This window comes from Pipistrellus hanaki (genome assembly GCF_964339955.1).
Source record: "Pipistrellus hanaki genome assembly, chromosome: 10".
Taxonomy (NCBI): domain Eukaryota; kingdom Metazoa; phylum Chordata; class Mammalia; order Chiroptera; family Vespertilionidae; genus Pipistrellus; species Pipistrellus hanaki.
This window is the reverse complement of record NC_140512.1, coordinates 49,723,058-49,741,371: the sequence shown is the minus strand read 5'-3', so window position 1 is coordinate 49,741,371 and position 18,314 is coordinate 49,723,058. Positions and strand designations below refer to the sequence as shown.

Below are 18,314 nucleotides of genomic sequence, written 5' to 3'. Positions count from 1 at the left end.
CCAGAAGTGGAATTGCTGGGTCCTATGGTGGATTTATTTTCAGTTTTCTGAGGAATCTTTACACTGCTTTTCATAGTAGTTAGACCAGTTTGCAGTCCCACCAATAGTGCACAAGGGTTCCCATTTCTCCACATCCTTGCCAACACGTTACTTGTTGACTTCAATAATAGCTACTCTGACAGGTGTCAGATGATATCTCCTTGTGTCTTTGATTTGCAATTCCTTCATGATTGGTAATGCTAAATATCTTTTCATATATCTGTTGGCCATCTTTGGAGAAATGTCTTTTTTGTGTCCTCTGCCCATATATTTTTTATTTGTTGTTGTTCAATAGTGCCTTTTGACTTGTTTTCCTCATCATTGTTGAAACTATTGCATAAGTCCCCCATTTTCTCCCATTAGACCTTTTCCAACTCACCCCTGCCCCTCCTCCACAGGCCCTCACCATTCCAATGTTTGTGTCCACAGATTATGGATATATGCATACAAGTTCATTGGTTGATCTCTTCCCACCCACCTTCCCAAAGTTATGCATATATGCATACAAGTTCAATGGTTGATCTCTCTCCACCCACTCTCCCCTGTCTTTCCTCTCAGGTTCCACAGTCTGCTCATTCTTCTAGGTTTCTGGGTCTATTTTTGTACATCAATTTATTTTGTTCTTTAGATTCCACATATGAGTGAGATCATGGATACTTTCTCTGACTGGCTTATTTCACTTAATACTCTGCCCATTTTTTTTTATCAGGTTGTTTATGTTTTTATTGAGTTTCTTATATATTTTGGATTGGATAGCAACACCTTACCGAATATCTTCTCCAATTCAGTAGGTTGTCTTCTGTTTTGTTGATGGTTTCCTTTGCTGAGAAGCTTTTTAGTTTAGGAAGTGCCATTTGTTTATTTTTCTTTCTTTTGCTAAAAGGGACTATCCATAAATATTACTTAGATTTAATATTACTGTAATCAAATAGTTTACTGCCTACATTTTTTTCTTTAAATTTCATGGTTCAGGTCAAATCCATTTGAGATTATTTCTGTATATGGTGTAAGAAAGTGGTCCAGAGTTTCCCCTTTTTTGCATATATATGCAGTTTTCCTAACACTATATGTTGTAGAGACTGTTATTTCTTCATTATAAGGTCTTGCTTCCTTTGCATTACATTAATTAAACATATAAACTGAGGGTCTATTTCTGGGCTCGCTATCTGTTCCATTGACTTATGGGTCTGTTAGTACCTTACTGTTTTGATTATTGTAACCTCATAGTATACTTTGAATCAGCTATCATGTTGCCTCCAATCTTGTTTTTCTTTCTCAAAGTTGCTTTGCCTGCCTATCTGTGATCATGTTGTGACATGTATTTAAACATACTACTTTCTTGGTCCTTTGAGCTCATTCCCTATATGCAGGCACTTTGTTTCCCTACACCTTAGTCCAGCCAAGGAGCAGTGGCAATGTCTGTGGGAGACATAACTGCAGGGCTCTGGGGTAGTTGGTGTGCCCCTCTGTGAGGAGCAGAGGAACATAGCGGGAGCAAGCAGAGCAAAAATCAATCCCACAAATCCCAGGAAATGCAGCTCCAGGGACACCAGGAACAGACTACAGCAAGGATGAAACAGCTTTTAAGACAACCCTGAACATAAAAGGGCAAATTGTAAACACGTAGGTCTTTAAAAGTTGGTTGCAGTCCCAGCCCTAGGTCAGTTTTTTACACAGGACAGTTAGCACGTCATCCTTTCTTTGCTGTGTAAACGGAAACCCACTGCCATCAAAGTTAGTAGTAGAACTTTGAAATTCCAAAGCAACATGTAAATATTTGGTCCCCAAACACAGTTTACTATATTTGTTGTACAACAGCCACACTTTGGTACTTTCTGGATCTTCATGATAAGGTAGGCACAACCTGTAATTTCTTGCTAGTTTCCTTGTTCATTTTTCTTTGTCAAAAGTAAAATGTTCAGGCCTGGGATGAAGCTGGAGTCTGGGAAACATACATCAGAACCAGGAGCTTAAAAATGGGCCAGAAATGGAGAATGGGTGGAGGAAATTCTAACAGAGAAGACGAAGGACAGAAACTAATTTGGGGTAGTGTAGACGTAGGTTGTGTGTTCTCCAGCCAACGATGGTGAAGAGGAGCTCCCCTCACTTTATGGAGACCTTGCTGGTTTGGAAAGTTCATTGTTCGACACCATGGATCTTCAGGTGGGTCACGTTTTGAGATACACCAACCTGGAAGACTCCATGCTGTTGAGCTGTTCACAATCAGCGGACACTTCTAACCCCATCTCCCCAGGAATTAAATTGGTGTCTTTCATATGCATATACAAATCTGATTCTTAAAAAAAATCTTACTCATTTTTTTTCTTTCAAAAATAAGGACACATTTCTCATTTCTGCATCAAAATATATGTATTTTTGTGAATATTATTAAAGCTGGTGTCACATTTTTATTAGGATGGAAATACTATAAAATGATTTATCTTTATAAAAGCTAATTAAAAATAACAAGGGTATAACTAAAATACTTATTTGTGAATTTTAGTTATGTATAACAGGAGTTCTACTAATAGGTGAGTCTGTCATATAAAGCAATGCATTTTTTTTCTAGAATTTGAATTTATTTGGCTTAGTTGATATAAAAGTATATAATTCATAACTAATGAAATAATGTTCCTTGCTTTGCAATATATACCTTGTTTTTATTTAACATTTTTTGAATTGGGCAGATGTTTATATTGCTATAAAACTGTTAATATAGCTATATTATTGTTACACAATAATAATAATGTTGAAACAATCATTCTTGTAGTTTAACAAGAAATATATTAGGTGTTTTTTTTGTGTGTGTGTGTGTGTGTTTACTACTAAGATGAGCTGGGGGTTGATCTAAGGTAGGTGTTGTATATGATATTAAAAATTGACTTTTATAAAATATTTTATTTTTAGTTGCATTGGGGTTTATATATGTAATACTCTTTTTGGAACTATTACATAATGTACCAAATTTTAGTTTCCTTATATTAGTACATTTCGAAATTCAATGGCTTTAATTGTCATGATATGTTACTCTAGTAAATATATTGTTGAATTCCATTTGCTAGTATTTTACTAAAGCTTTGTGCATTTACATTAATAACTGAGATTAATTTAAAGTTTAAAATATCTTTGAGTTTTATTTAGCTCATATTTATATCAATAACACTGATTATATAAAATTAATTATATAAAATTAATATTTTTCTTTATGCTCTTGAAGAGTTTATAGAGCATGTGAATTATCGGTTCTTTAAATGTTTGAATGACCCAACACTTTTGATAAAAAGCTTCAATTCTTTTCTATGAAGTTTTTATAAGTATAACATTTTTCTAAGCCATTTGTTTATTCATATCTTATATACCTTCATTCATGAATTTTGGTAAATTATGAATTCTCTGTTGATTATTTACTTAATAAAAATGCTTACAATTTTAACACATAATTATACATATTATTCTGTTAAATTTAATTATTCTACAAGGCTGTTACTATTTTTCTTTTTCTAATTTTATTTACATTTTTATCATTTTTGGTAAGCCTTACCAGAATTATGTGAATTTTAATAATTCTATTGCTTTTGATTTTATAATTTATTACTTATTTTTTTGTAATTACTTCTTCCTAATTTAATGAGATTTTAGTTTCCTTTCTTTTTGTAACTTCTTGAGTTAAATGCTAAGCTTCTTCTTTTAAAAAAAATCCTTCTTGTTTGGTATTGAGAACATTTGTAACTATGAATTTGTCTCTAATAATTGGTTTGGTCTTATCTAAAATTTTAAAATATAGCATGATTAATAATAACCTGAGTGTAGAATGAAGCAGGCTTAGGTTTGATTACTGCACATACTGTGAAAGGTACTCCAACTCATAATATTCACTTGTAATTTATACTAAAATTACTTACCTTATATGCTTTGTAAGATTATATGACATAGTATACTTGTAAGACTATAGTACAATGACAGAAAAATCAAATGTTCAACAAATAATAGTATTTGTTGAAAATTATAGTTTGGTTTTCCTCTTACTCAATGAACACTTTACTTTTTTAAGATCTAAAGTGCTGAATATTTGTTGGGTTTGTTCTTGTTTAAAATTTCCTTATAAATTTCAAATTTTATTGCATTTTGGCCAGAAATGTGGCCTTGTAGTTATATATTTTTAAATTGTCTCACTTTCTTAGTTTTTGAATTATTTGGATAATTGAGAAAAATATTCTTTCTTTATTGAAGAGGGCCAAATTACACACACACACACATATTTCATTTATATTCATTCCCCATATTGATTACCGTATTTTTTGGACCATAAGACGCACTGGACCATAAGACGCACCAGTTTTTAGAGAAGGGAAATGAAGAAAAAAAGATTCTGAAACAAATAGTGTCCTAAAATATTTTATGTGCATTAAAACCCAACATCACAGTCATAAACACATGTAATCAACCCTGTAAAGTAAACAGCAGCATTTAGAACCATTTTAGAGCCGGGCAAGCGCACAGAGACCACACAGAGCCGGGCAAGTAAAAAAACTTTTTTTTTACAGTATATGTGTAGGCTATATTTGGACCATAAGACACAGGGACTTTTTCCCCCCACTTCTGGGGGGAAAAAAGTGCGTCTTATGGTCCGAAAAATACGGTATATTATAATTTCCTTTTTTTTTACTACCTGATCTGTTGCTGTATTTGCATGTTGTTGTTGTTTTTTGTTTTTGTTTTTTCACTAATTGTATTTTGGTCAAATTCTAATAATTTTTTAAAATACATTTTGAATTTTATACATAATTAATTATTACTATGCTAGAGGCCCAGTGCATGAAATTTGTGCATGGGGGGTGTCCCTCAGCCCAGTCTGCACCCTCTTCAATCTGGAACACCTCGAGGGATGTCTGACTGCCCATTTAGGCCCAATCCCAGTGGGCAGTCAGACATCCCTCTCACAATCCAGGACTGCTGGCTCCCAACCTCTTGCCTGCCTGGCTGCCTGATTGTTTGCTACACTTTTATTTTTCATTATTTTGTGCCATTTGTTCAGTCAGTTGTTTTTTATTAAATATATAATTGGATTTGATTCTTTTTTTTTAATCTTGAGTATTCACTTTTAAATGTGAGGTTTAAACATCTCATATTTTCTTTTCTCTCAATTTTCAATTTTCATTTTATACTTTATGTTTCATTTTTTCTCATCTTTAACTTTATGAGTTCTCTCTCTCAAATAGTGATTTGAAGAATATATATGTTTTAAATTTTAAATTTGCTTTTAGTTTTACTTTGAAAAACTATATTTTATCATAATTTTATAGTAATTATCAAAGCTAAGAATAAGACGTAATACTTTTTTGAATTAGCATTTGCTTATTTCACACTCAGTTTCAGATCTTTTTTGATGTAACATGAAGATTTAGAGTAAAATTATCGGTATTAAATTTTGTATTTTCATCAAGAATGCCTATACATTTGTACCTATTTTCTTTCATTTCAATATTCTCAGTTGGCTTGTAGTGTATAACCATTCACTTGCTACCTTTTATTTCACTGGTTTCTGTGATTACAAGGCCTTGTATAGCAGGACCTCACCATTTCAAAATTCTTTGTTCTGATTCATTCTCTTGCAAATGATTTAAATACTTAATTTTGTTTTAATTAACTTAATGTTTCTTGAGCCAATACACAGGCATTCTTCCAAATATTCTTATTTTCACTTAATTTAATGATACAAAAGGTGCCAACATTTATGGGGAAAGAAAGAAGAACATCAAAAATGCACACATGTCATAGACAGTGTTGCTCTCTGACACATGTACAGCAAGCACAATTCTATTTCTTAGAGCATGTATTCTTTTTTAGATAATAATAACAAGCATTTACTGATTACTATGTACAAGGGCTATGCCTTTTAAAAGGTTCCTTTATTTAGTCTTTATTACAATTCCATAAGGTAGATAAAAATCTTATGACTTTATAGATGAGAAAACTCTGGCAAAGAGTGTGCACATAACTTAGTCAAGGTCATACAGCTTATAAATGTTGGTTCTAGAATTTGAACACAAAAAATTAAGCTGTAGAGTTCAGGTTTATCATTATGCTAAATTGCATCCTAAGAAGAACTATATGTATATGTAAGTATATATGTATATACATATATGTATATATGCACGTACATACATGTAGGAAAAACACATTCTTGAAACTCATGTTCTTCAAGCATTGTCTATATCTCATTCAGAAACCTACCAGAGTGTATTGCTTTAGGTACATTTTCTTCTTCAATTCACACCCATTTATACCTGTTTGTTGCATAGCTGTCCTTTATACAAATATACATGGATAAGCAACCTTTTTTTTTTCCAGAGAAACACTGACTTAAAATTTTTTTAAAATGTGTTTTTATTGATTTTTTAAAGAGAGAGAGGAAAGGAGAGAGTTATAGAGATAGAAAGATCGATGAGAGAGAAACATCATCGATCAGCTGCCCTGCACAACTCCTATTGGGAAATTGAGCCTGAAATCTGGAAACTGAACCTGTGACCTCTTGTTTCATGGGTTGATGCTCAACCAATGAGTCATACCAGTTGGGCAAAGAAGCACTGGCTTTAATATTGTGAAATCATTTTGTACTATTTCATTTGCAGAGTATAATTAACAATGGATAAAAGAAGTGTTATTCGTAGAATAAAATTTTACACACACACACACACACACACGCCAAGAACCATTTATATAGTTGGGTGAGTAATGGTAAGTGTGATTTTTAGCCAAGTTAAAGGGATGGGTTAGGGCTAGGGGAGAAGGTACATAAGAAAGAACAAAGACATTGCATTCAGATTATTTAGGTAATTTAAGCTGACAGAGAGCTGCATTTCTAATCATTTTGTTCTATTTAAAGTACTGCCCAATTCTCTATACAGTGTCATAATTTCATAAATACTGAGCAGGTATTAATTAGCTATGGTTTTGATTCATATAGTAAACAAATACATATTGATTCTTTCAGTAACATTCTATGTCACTATGACTTTAACACTGCCTTATTTCCAGGGTGTTTGAACTGAAGCCAAGTAATTATCTATAATAATAAAAGGGTAATATGCTAATTAGACCAGATGTCATTCCTGACCTCATTCGAGACATCCTTTCGGACAAAGCTGGGGCCAGAGGGAAGCCAGGTCCTGGGTGACTGCTGGTGGCTGGAGCAGAGCCATAATACATAATTACTATTATGTACCAAAGAAGCTCCCGGGTGCCAGAGAAAAGCTGGTGTTGGCAGCCAGGGGAAGGAAGGTCTACTCATGCATGAATTTTGTGCATCAGGCCTCTAGTTGTTGCAATAAGATAGATCCTCCAACAGGATTTTGAATCCTCTTATAGAACTTTAAAGTCCTTATATGAAAGCACCAAATGATCTATTGGCTTCCCTACTACACCTGTCACCTTTGTGAGATGTAAAGTCTGCAAATCTCTTTTCATCTCTGAGATTTCCAGAATAAAGCCTCTGTGTTTACTAAGGAAGAACATAAAAAGGAATGTGATTGGAGGTGTGTTGATACTCCTGCACAGCTAGACCTGCCATCACCCCTTCTCTCTCACTTCTCAACAGCAGGTTGTCGTCTTTGAAAACTTGAATCCTTGATTCTGGCTTTTGATTTTTGTTACTATTTTTCAGTGTTACTGATGTTTTGTTAGTGATGAGTAGTCCATAACTCTTGGCTATATTGTATGTATAATTCTTAGGTTTTGTTATCTAAAATTAAGTGGTGTGTGTATGTGTGTTTGAGAGAGAGAGAAAGAGAGAGGGTGCTCAATTAAATCATTCAAATTCTAGTCACTCAGTTGTCATTCCAAGTTGTGTGTTTTTAATTTAGTTTTTGCTTAGTCATTTAGTCGTTTCAATAAACAAATTCTATACCTGGTTAATGGGGCTGATCATGGTTTCTGTAACTTCCAGAGAAAATTAATCATTTCTGGCCAATCTCATCCAAATATCCTTAGTTTAAAAAGAACAGAACCAACAACCTCATTGTAAAGTGATGCTAAATTATTCATTTGCAAAGAAAATGGTTTTATTCAGCAAACAAAATGTTGGGTTCTAGCAATGATATGGATTAAAAATTAACATTTTGTCACTTCATATAACTAGCATAATAGTTAAACATGCAATCCCTAATAATATATCTAATATACATCTTAAGTTGACAGCTTCCTAAATATAACAACAGCAAAGTTTACAACAACAAAGAAGCAAAGGTAGCTTTGCTTTAGTGTTTATTTAGTGTTTACCGTACATTTAGTATTTGCCCAAGTACTCTACATTTACAACCACTCTGTATATTAGATGCCATTGTTTTCCCCCAATTTACATTTAGGGAAGCTAAGGATCACAATACTTACTAAGTAATGTGCCCAACATCATACAACTAGTTTCTGGCAGGGCTGGCTGGAAGCCAAAGCCATTTCCCTCCCCACCATACTGGGCTGAGGCTCATTTTTTTGGATCCTCAGGCAGTATCTAGTTTGAAGGAAGGAGGGAATAAGTGGAACAATTGTATTTGGTTACAAATAACACAGCAACTAATTACAACCTAGCTGTAAAATATCTCAATTCAGTCAATTTCCATTTCATAACTCAGTTCGTATACTGAGTTTTATTTTCCTTTTTATGCAATATTTATGATTCAAGTGAATATATATATATATATATATATTCCCCCCTGTATATATGACATTCTTATAAATATGAATTAGAACAAGTCTGAAACAGCTTTTTAGATATTTTCTGAAAAGGGGGTCTGCATTTTCAGTAGATTCCACTGAAATCTCAAATGGCCACCCATAAAATTCTTCATATCTTTTGCACACATTACAGCCATATTCAATATCTATCCCTATAGACAACAGTTTTAAAAAATAAGTGGGAAACAATGGGCCAATGATGATTTCCCATTTTCTTTATATTAATTACTTTGTTATAATTTTGTCTTTGCAATAAAAATGTGATTAATATCTATATCTTAGCCAAAACCGGTTTGGCTCAGTGGTAGAGCGTCAGCCTGCTGACTGAAAGGTCCAGGTTCGATTCCGGTCAGGGGCATGTACATTGGTTGAGGGCACATCCCCGGTATGGGGTGTGCAGGAGGCAGCTGGTCAATGTTTCTCTCTCATCGACGTTTCTAGCTCTCTATCTCTCTCCTTTCTTCTCTGTAAAAAATAAATAAAAAATAAAAAATAAAAAATAAAATAAAATCTAGATCCTAATTTTTATAATTCCCTAATAGAAGCTTTTTATAGGAAGAGGAATTTTTCAATATCAGAAAAAAAGATAATTAAATGTTTCTGACCCCTCCTCCCTCAGTAGCATTATGGTGGTGTTACTGAAATATGCCTACATATTTATTTCTTTAATATTGGATGCTGTCAAAGAATAAAATAGTTGTTTGACTTCTTTCCTCCTTTGAACTATATTTAATTGAACAAATATCTATTGAACACATACTAGGATTTATCTTAGATTCCTTGTTGTGTTTTCATCAATTTTTGGCAGGTTTTACAAGTAATTTATTGACAATAATATTTAAGGGGCAAAAGTATGTAAATGGGTTCCTTCCTTAGCAAATTAGAGCAGATCACTTGCAATTGAATGTACTCTGTTGATTGAAAGAAAAGAACTGGAATAATGTTTATTGCTTGCAAATTTGTGAGTATGCCCAAGGGAATGTCTCTGCAGGGATGCAGGCGCATCATGGTAGAAAAACAGTATTGCTTTGAGATCTACAAAGTAATAAATCCTGCTTTTTGTCCTGACAGAACACAGACACCATGGTCTCTTCCCATCCTTCCAATGCACTCTCTTAGCCACATGTAGCCATGCCCTCATTCTCTGTGGGCAGGAAGATCTCTTACGTATATATAGGTAGGTAGAAGGTCTCCGCTTTCTCATCAATGAGCAGCAAAGCCAAGACTTGAGCCCAGAACTTCTGACTCTTGGAATAGCCAATTAGGTGGTGAAAACTTTACCATCTAAAGGATTGCTATTTTTAATGATAAATAGCACTAGAGTCTACATTATCCCATGGAAATATCATGTTACTGTGTTTCTAAAAAGATAAAAGGTTAAGATTTGTCATTGCTACCAGGAAACTGCTAATTGACTTTAAATTAATTTAATACCAACACACATAACATTAACTTATCTATGCCTGAGTTGTATCCTCTGTAAAATTTGGTAATAAGGATATCTATTGCATAGAATGGCTGGACAGGATACGTGAGAAATAGCTTGCTGTGATGTTTGACACACAGTGAACATCAATAAGCATTTTGTTATTGCTGTTATACTTTTATTTATCTCAAAAGAAGCTGAAAGTGAGCAGCTGACTGTAATGGGAAAAGAAAGGCATTTGCAGTAGAATCCCAGAACCTACAATGCATGTGAACAACCAATTTAAAATATTAATTTATAATAAATAAATTTATAATGAATACATTTTAATACATTAAGCTCATGATAAAATATTTAACTTAATGAGTATTCAGTATCCATCCAAATACTTTCATGACACAAAACAGACTATTCGGTTAATTTACATGATATATGTTTTTTAGCATCTTCTTCATGACTGACATTTTTCTTATTGAAAGATTCAGAGTGAAAATAAGATAAATTATGGATTAGTTTATTTATTATTCAAGATGGGAGAATACGTTTTCTATTTTTACCAGGAATTGTTTAAAGGAATTATTTTTTAGAAGCAAAAAAATATTTGCATATCTTTTGGAAGTAATGTCAGTTCCTCAAGGAGGTCTCTCTAGAGCACATTTGTCTGTTTTTGAGGAGATGAAATCTTAGCTTCTGCCCACAGCAGTAGAGCTGACCTGTCTCTGACCTCTAAGACTGGAGGCCTAGGAACCAACTACTGGTTCTGAGGCATAGTAAGTACCCATCACTTTAGTGACGTTTAATTTTCAAAACAATACTATGAGATGGTATTATTTTTTAAAAGATAATGAAGCTAAAAAACAGAGAAATGACAAGACATGTAGGTGGCAGATCTGGGATTCTGACTGTCAATGCCTTCCTTTTCCCATTACAGTTAACTGCCCACTTTCAGCTTATTTTCCAAAACTTTATCTATCTGGATTGGTAGCACGTTGTGCCAAGAACAGTGCTATTACCATCTGTTCAATCATTTATGTCATTTTAATATATTGAATGAAAAGTCTGGATCAATACTCTAAAACCTGACTTTTTATCTCATGACTGACTCAATCTACTATCTTACATCAGAATTCCAAAAATTCACGTGCAATTGCTTATCCTTCCTTCCCTTTAGTTCATTATTGTTCCAATTATTGATCCCTTTTTCTGGTTCATGCAGTTTTTCTCAATTGATTACGCAATCACTGAATAAACAACCTCAGACTGAGCTACCCTCCAATTGATTGCAAAAGATTCACACAAAGAAAGATAAAACAAGTGGAAGAAAAAAATTTGAGCTTTCACTTGTCATTGCATATTGTAGTGGTTGGTAAAAGAATAAATACTGCTGCCCTGATTCTTTCAGAAAGAAATAATTTGGAAGGTGCTGTAAGGCTTTCTCAATGGGTCCCCATTCAAATGACTCCACATCATCCACTTCTGAAAGGAGGATCATGTAGGAGCAGCCCCTGAGAGGTATTAGAATAAGCCTCTTTATTTTTTATTTTAAAAAAATATATTTTATTGATATATATACATTTTTTTTTTTTTACAGAGAGGAAAGAAGAGGGATAGAGAGTTAGAAACATCGATGAGAGAGAATCATTGATCAGTTGTCTTCTGCACATCTCCTACTGGGGATGTGTCTGCAACCCAGGTACATGCCCTTGACTGGACTCGAACCCAGGACCTTTCAGTCCACAGGCTGATGTTCTATCCACTGAGCCAAACTGGTTCTGGGAGAATAAGCCCCTTTAAAACACATAAGGAAAACAAGGCAGAATTATACAGAAGAAACATGCTGTTGGCTGCTTTAACCGCTACCTTAATGATATGTTGAATATTTCTAATGAGCAGTGGGATTTTGAGCCTCCGTTTCCTCATCTGTAAAATACAAATATTAATAGAGTCTTATATTATCTCTCATATAAAACTATTATAAGGGAACAAATGAAATCATGCAAATGATAGGTTTAGGGAAATGGTAAGTTACATCTGAATGTTTGTTAGTATAATGAAGTTGACTATGCTGAGTAAAGGATAAATTAAGTCCTTAGGTACTTTTAAAGGCTTTTAGATGATTGGATCTTTCTGAAATAGAAAGGATTGAGATCCTAAGTGATATGCTAGTGGTTTAGAAGGGAGGATTAATGTACCATCAAAGTGTCCACTCTATATTCAGAGTAAGACTTGTGACCTTTTAAGAGTTGGCATCATTAATTTACAGACTCTACCATAATGCTCAAGTCATCCCTGTAAGCAATGTACATTGGGAGAAAAAGAGATGTATATGGGAAGAAAGATGTATAGCTACTGCCAGGCCCATTTTGATGGTCCAGGGAAAACAAAATACAAGGAGAAATGCCTCAGTAAAGTTATACTACTTGCTTAAAGTCACAAAGTACATCCATGCATCACCACTCTCAGGTTCAGCGGGATTAATTAATTAAGGCTGTGCATGCACACCGTAAGATTAATTTACTGAATAATTCACTAAGAAGAGCCTGTTCAATTCTAAAGCATGAAAACTGTAATGAATCATCAACGTGACTAATTTACCTTTTCTGAATTTGAGTGATAGGTTTTAAATTAAAGTGATCAGTAATTTGGGCATATTGATCCAACTCCAGGTCCCCTATATAATTAAGAAATTCCAGGAATTCTGAAAGACTGTAAAATGTTTTTCTTTAAGGGAGATTGAGGCATCTCATAACTTTCAACTGGAATTTCTTCTTTAAATCCACATACATTAACAAGTTCCAACTCCTGGTCATAATTGATGAATTAAGAGAGAGGATTATGTTGGTTGCAATATGCAAAATTCTTAGGAACTCCAGGAGAAGGCTGACAGAGAAATGCCTACTATTATTCTTTCTGACAGAATTCTCTTGCACACTGCCAATGACCAGCCCCAGTGAATTCAGTACAGCATGACACCAAACAGTAAAAAGCATGGCAACACAATTATGTTTTCCAACTTGGGAGGCATTTGGAAAGAAGAATCAATCTCTCTCTCTCTCTCTCTCTCTCTCTCTCTCTCTCTCTCTCTCTCTGTGGGGTCCCTGTAATTAGTCTAAAATGCATTGGAAAATCATACTTTTTCCCCCCCTTAGAAATGGAATTCGGGAGGAATTAAATATATCCTAATGACTGTGCTACACTGAGCCACTTTCTTCTTCATATAATCTGTCTGTCTCCAAGCCTGACCCATTGTAGGTGCTTATACTCTATATTGTTGTTGAATTAATAGAGTAATGATTTTTTAAAAAGTAAAGCAGTGGTGATCTAACTCAATGGTAGGGCCTATTTATAGGAAGCAGTACTGCATAATTCTCACTACTTCATCCAGACTAGGGACCTTTCATTAGTACCTATGTTATCCTAATTTTCCTTTTGCACCCTTGCTATTGCTGCCATCTTGGTTTCATATCAGAATTCTTATTACTGGAAGCTGTGTAAGCATGTAAGTCAAATCTTCTCTACCTTTGTTAGTATCACAAATTGAGAAATAACTGCATCACTTTAAAATCCAATTTTTTTTCTTAGAAAGAAAATGACACATTTTACCAGGCTTCTGCTTGTATTTCTTCATCTGTTTTCTTTTTTCAGAGACAAAGGACTTTATTTATTTATTTTTATTTTCTTCATTGATTAAGGTATTATATATGTGTCCTTATCCTCCCATTGTCCCCCTTTCCCCCCTTACTTATGCCCTCACCCCCACAGAGTCTGTGTCCATTGTCCATTGGTTAGGCTTATGTGCATGCATACAAGTCCTTTGGTTGATCTCTCCCATTCCCGCCCCTCCTCCCCTGCCTTCTCTCTGGGGTTTAATAGTTTGATCGATGCTTCTCTGTCTTTGGTTTTTTAATCCTCACTTTAGAGACTTTACTATTCTCTATAGATTAGTGTTCACCTTTAGCCAGTCTGCTTTGGAGTTCATTGATGGAAGTCTATTTTTTTAAGTATTTAAATGATCTCATCATAGCTATAAGGTGCACTCATTATGTGGCTTCTAAGGATCATATTACTTAGTTCAACTGAAGATTTATTTTATGCCTCTTCTCTTTCTGTTCTTTCCTTTGAATGAGGATTATTATATTTTCATGCTTTACATAATATGATTTTTCATATTTTTCTATATATTTTTCTATTCACATTTAACTTTAAAGTTTATCTTTTCCTCCCATTTTACTTTTTATTTACTTATCCCTTTCTTCTTAACTGCTCATTCTTTAAAACCCTTTCTTATCCTATTAAATAAAGAGGAAATATGCAAATTTACCATCGTGCCCTCACACAAGATGACTACTCCCATGTGGTCACAAGATGGCCACCACAAGATCTGGCAGGGGAGGGCAATTGTGGGCTATCAGGCAAGCAGGGGAGGGAAATTGGGGGTAACTGGACCTGCAGGGGAAGGAGGGCAATTAGGGGTACTAGGCCTGCAGGGGAGGGCAGTTGGGGGCAATCAGGCTGGCAGGGGAGAAGTAGGTATTGATCAAGCTGGCAGGGGAGTGGTTAGGGGTTGATCTGGCTGGAAGGCAGAAGTGGTTCAGGGCAATCAGGCAGGCAGAGAGGCAAGCAGTTAGGAGCCAGAAGTCCTGAGGGGTCCCAGATTGGAGAGGTTGCAGGCTGGGCTGAGGGACACCCCCCTCAGTGCATGAATTTTGTGCATGTGGCCTCTAGTAGTTAGTATTACAGTATATAATGTACCTGTATTTTTTCAAAAAAAACCATTGCAAATACTCTTTACTATTTATATGAATATCTCCATGTAAAGACAGAAAAGCTAAATTCCCTTTACAATTCAGTATTAAGGGAAATTGACAATTTTATTGTGTTCTCTCTCTGTCTCTCTCTCAGTAGATGTATACATGTGTACAGTTCTTTAGCTATTAGGAAGTTCAAGGTTAGAACCCATTTTGATTTCCATTTTAGAAGTTTTCTTTGTTAGGTATTTCTCTTTCTTACTTTTTGATGATGCTTATTCCCTTAATCGTATATTGATAGTTATAGAACATGCTTTTATTTTATTATAAAATCTCACCAAGTTTTTTTCAGAATAGTTTTATAACCAATTTAAAAATAAGGCATGATAGCATCTGCATACAACTCAATCACATTCACAATTTTTAACTTTTCTCATTATTCTTTGTTCCCTTTAATATTTGTTTAGGCTTATACACTTATCATCTGCTTGTCTTCCTCTTTCCTTACATCCATTTTCTCCCCTCTTCCTTCCTTGGATGTTCAAATATTTTCTTCGTTCAAAATTAGTCACCATATACTTAATTTCCTTATCCTTTCCCATGACCTGACATACGGAATAATATGTGAATAATAAACTTTATATCTCTTAGCCTCCTTGTGGGTTAATAATGTGAGAATGTAAATACCGCCTGACCCATTGAAAAAGGGAAGACTGGCTGCTGGCTGTGTACAGGCTCAGACCGAGATAAGTTGGCTGTGTCTTCTGTGGTTACTGCATGCTGAGAGCTGTTCTACACGCATTTACTGCTTTTCAAGGAGAGAATGAGGTAAACAGGCATGGGTGGTAGATTACTGATAGCTTACACCAGACCTTAAACATAAACCCCAATCTATGAATCAATGCTGCATTTTTCCTAGAAATACAGGACCAGTTTGGGGAAAGCTGTGATGCTGGATTAAAATAAAAAAATTACAGCCCATCTTTCCATTTAGAACCTTTCTCTTTTCTAAATAACTAAGTTAGCGAATAAGATCATAGTTTTTAGTCTTAAAAAGGTAGGTAGAGTCATATTGGATATGGATATTTTGGATGGTTTTCCTGGGGCCTTAAACATGTGCCTGATCTGATAATCCATCAGGGAGAGAAGTAATTAACTTGAAAATCCACTAAAGTAGACATATAACACATGAGGCCTTTGTTCTAGAATAGCTGTGATTTCTGCTGAGAAAGAAGAAAGCTTTTAAGAAGTGGAGAAAATGAATAAAGGGGGCAGGAAACAGAAAGATCTGGCATGTGCATATTGAACAAAATGTCTTGTCTTTCCAACCAGGATATAAACCACGGAAGCTGGTCACTGTTCACCTGAAAGCTTGATGTCCTTCAGTGCCTCGGGAGAGTTTATCAATCAAATGCATTAGACAGTAATAGCAACACCTCAGGAGAGACAGGAAGTTGAAATTCACTAATTCACTTCATGCATTATGCCCTCTATTGGACATATAGATATTGGATGATATGTTTACCTATACATTGCTGACTACTAACAACTAATAATTTATTTTATTCCTTTTAATTTTAAAACAGTAAAAATTTAGATTATAGGATTTTAAATTTATACTGAAATTCTAAGATTTGACATATACCTATTTTTGCTTTTTAAAAATGTTATTTTTATTGTTGAAAGTATTACAGATGTCTCCTTGTTTCCCCCATTGACCCTCTTCATCCCACCTCCTTCACTCCCCAAGCCTTTACCGCACAATGGTCTGTGTCCATAGGTTATGTATATATGCATACACACAACCTTTTAGGATTCATAGCCCTGTTGTTATCCTCAAACTTTCACTATTGTTATCCTCAAACGTCCATGCTCAGAAAGGTTTATAATCACTTGATGAAGTGACACTTTCAACATTGTCAGAAAGATTGTTGATTCTCACGGCTTGTGTCATAGGGACATTTCCAGCAGCTCAGTGGTATATCTTTCTGTGGGACCTTCATGAGCCTGCGCTTCATTCCTGGCCAGTGGGAAACTCGCAACTGAAAGCAGAGGCCCATGGGAAAGGTATCCTAGGCAACACTCGCAGCCATGTCATTGCCGCTTTCTCTCAATGATGGATAGTTCCTGTTGGTGGTTCCTCTTGGGGAGAACCACACGCTGAGGTCCTTCTAATGCCATTGCATAATGAGATAGGAATATGAGAAACTTATGCTGAATGGCTTCTTAACAAAGTGGAACTCTGGGTGTATCTGGAGAAATAGCTTTTACTGATGGTCCAAATACTTTCCTCAGGCAATTAACATTTGTAACTTTTGTGTAGCTAGCTATTTTTAAAGTGCAATGTGGCAGAAAATAGTTGGCCATTTCCTCTACATTATGCTGAATGCACAACCCTTTAAAGACCCCCAGGACATGCCGTAACAATTTCTTTTGCCTTTTCTCACTTTAGAACACTATATGAAAACATTTCTCCCTTTAGAACATTGTATGTCCAGCATTACTAGGGGAGAAGATGTTTCTGTCAGTGCATTTCCACACAATGGTAGTATACTTCTTTAAACTTCAAGTTTTTAGCCGAAACCGGTTTGGCTCAATGGATAGAGTGTTGGCTTGGGGACTGAAGGGACCAGGGTTCGATTCCGGTCAAGGGCATGTACCTTAGTTGCGCGCATATCCCTAGTAGGGGGTGTGCAAGAGGCAGCTGATCGATGACTCTCTCCACAAAGTAACCAGTAATCACTTGACAATGAAAATATGTCTACTGGATTAATTATGTTCTTTTTGTTCCTTTTAGTAAAAAGCCAAAGTTCCTTTATACAACATTCAACTTCCTGTGGGGTATTCTGCATTGGCTTATTATCCCAGTTTATGTCTTTTCACCCTTTCTACATCTACACCAGTGGTTCTTAACCTTTCTAATGCCGCAACCCTTTAATACAATTCCCCAAGTTGTGTGACCCCCCAGCAATAAAATTATTTTTGTTACTACTTCATAACTGTAATTTTGCTACTGTTATGTAAATGTAATGTAAATATCTGTGTTTTCTGATGGTCTTAGGCAACCCTGCTAGCAGTTCTCAACCTTTGGGTCGCAATGCTGCCTCTCTAACTTAACTGTATTGTCAGCTTCCTTCTTTCTTCCCTTCGGTTGAGTGCCGCTGCTGTAGAGCCTAAGACCATCGGAAAGCCCAGATATTTACATTACGATTCATAATGGTAGCAAAATTACAGTTATGAAGTAACAACAAAAATAATTTTATGGCTGAGGGTCACAACAACATGAGGAACTGTATTAAAGGATCGCAGCATTAGAAAGGTTGAGAACCACTGATCTAAACACTCTTCATCTACGGTTTCTTCACACGCCT

General features: G+C 35.1%; 1 protein-coding gene across 7 annotated transcripts in view; it reads left to right on the top strand.

Annotated features, from left to right (window-relative positions):
* The window catches only part of CHRM2 (cholinergic receptor muscarinic 2), a 137,651-nt gene that overhangs the window by 37,703 nt on the left and 81,634 nt on the right, over nt 1-18,314 (top strand). Inside the window, exon 1 of one of the 7 annotated variants that reach the window (XM_084896823.1) lies at nt 1,870-1,892. The exons of the other annotated variants lie outside the window; for them this stretch is intronic. The gene's annotated coding sequence lies outside the window, so the exon portion shown is untranslated. Of the gene's footprint in view, nt 1-1,869; nt 1,893-18,314 lie in introns of those variants that run through there. 7 annotated transcript variants of the gene reach the window in all.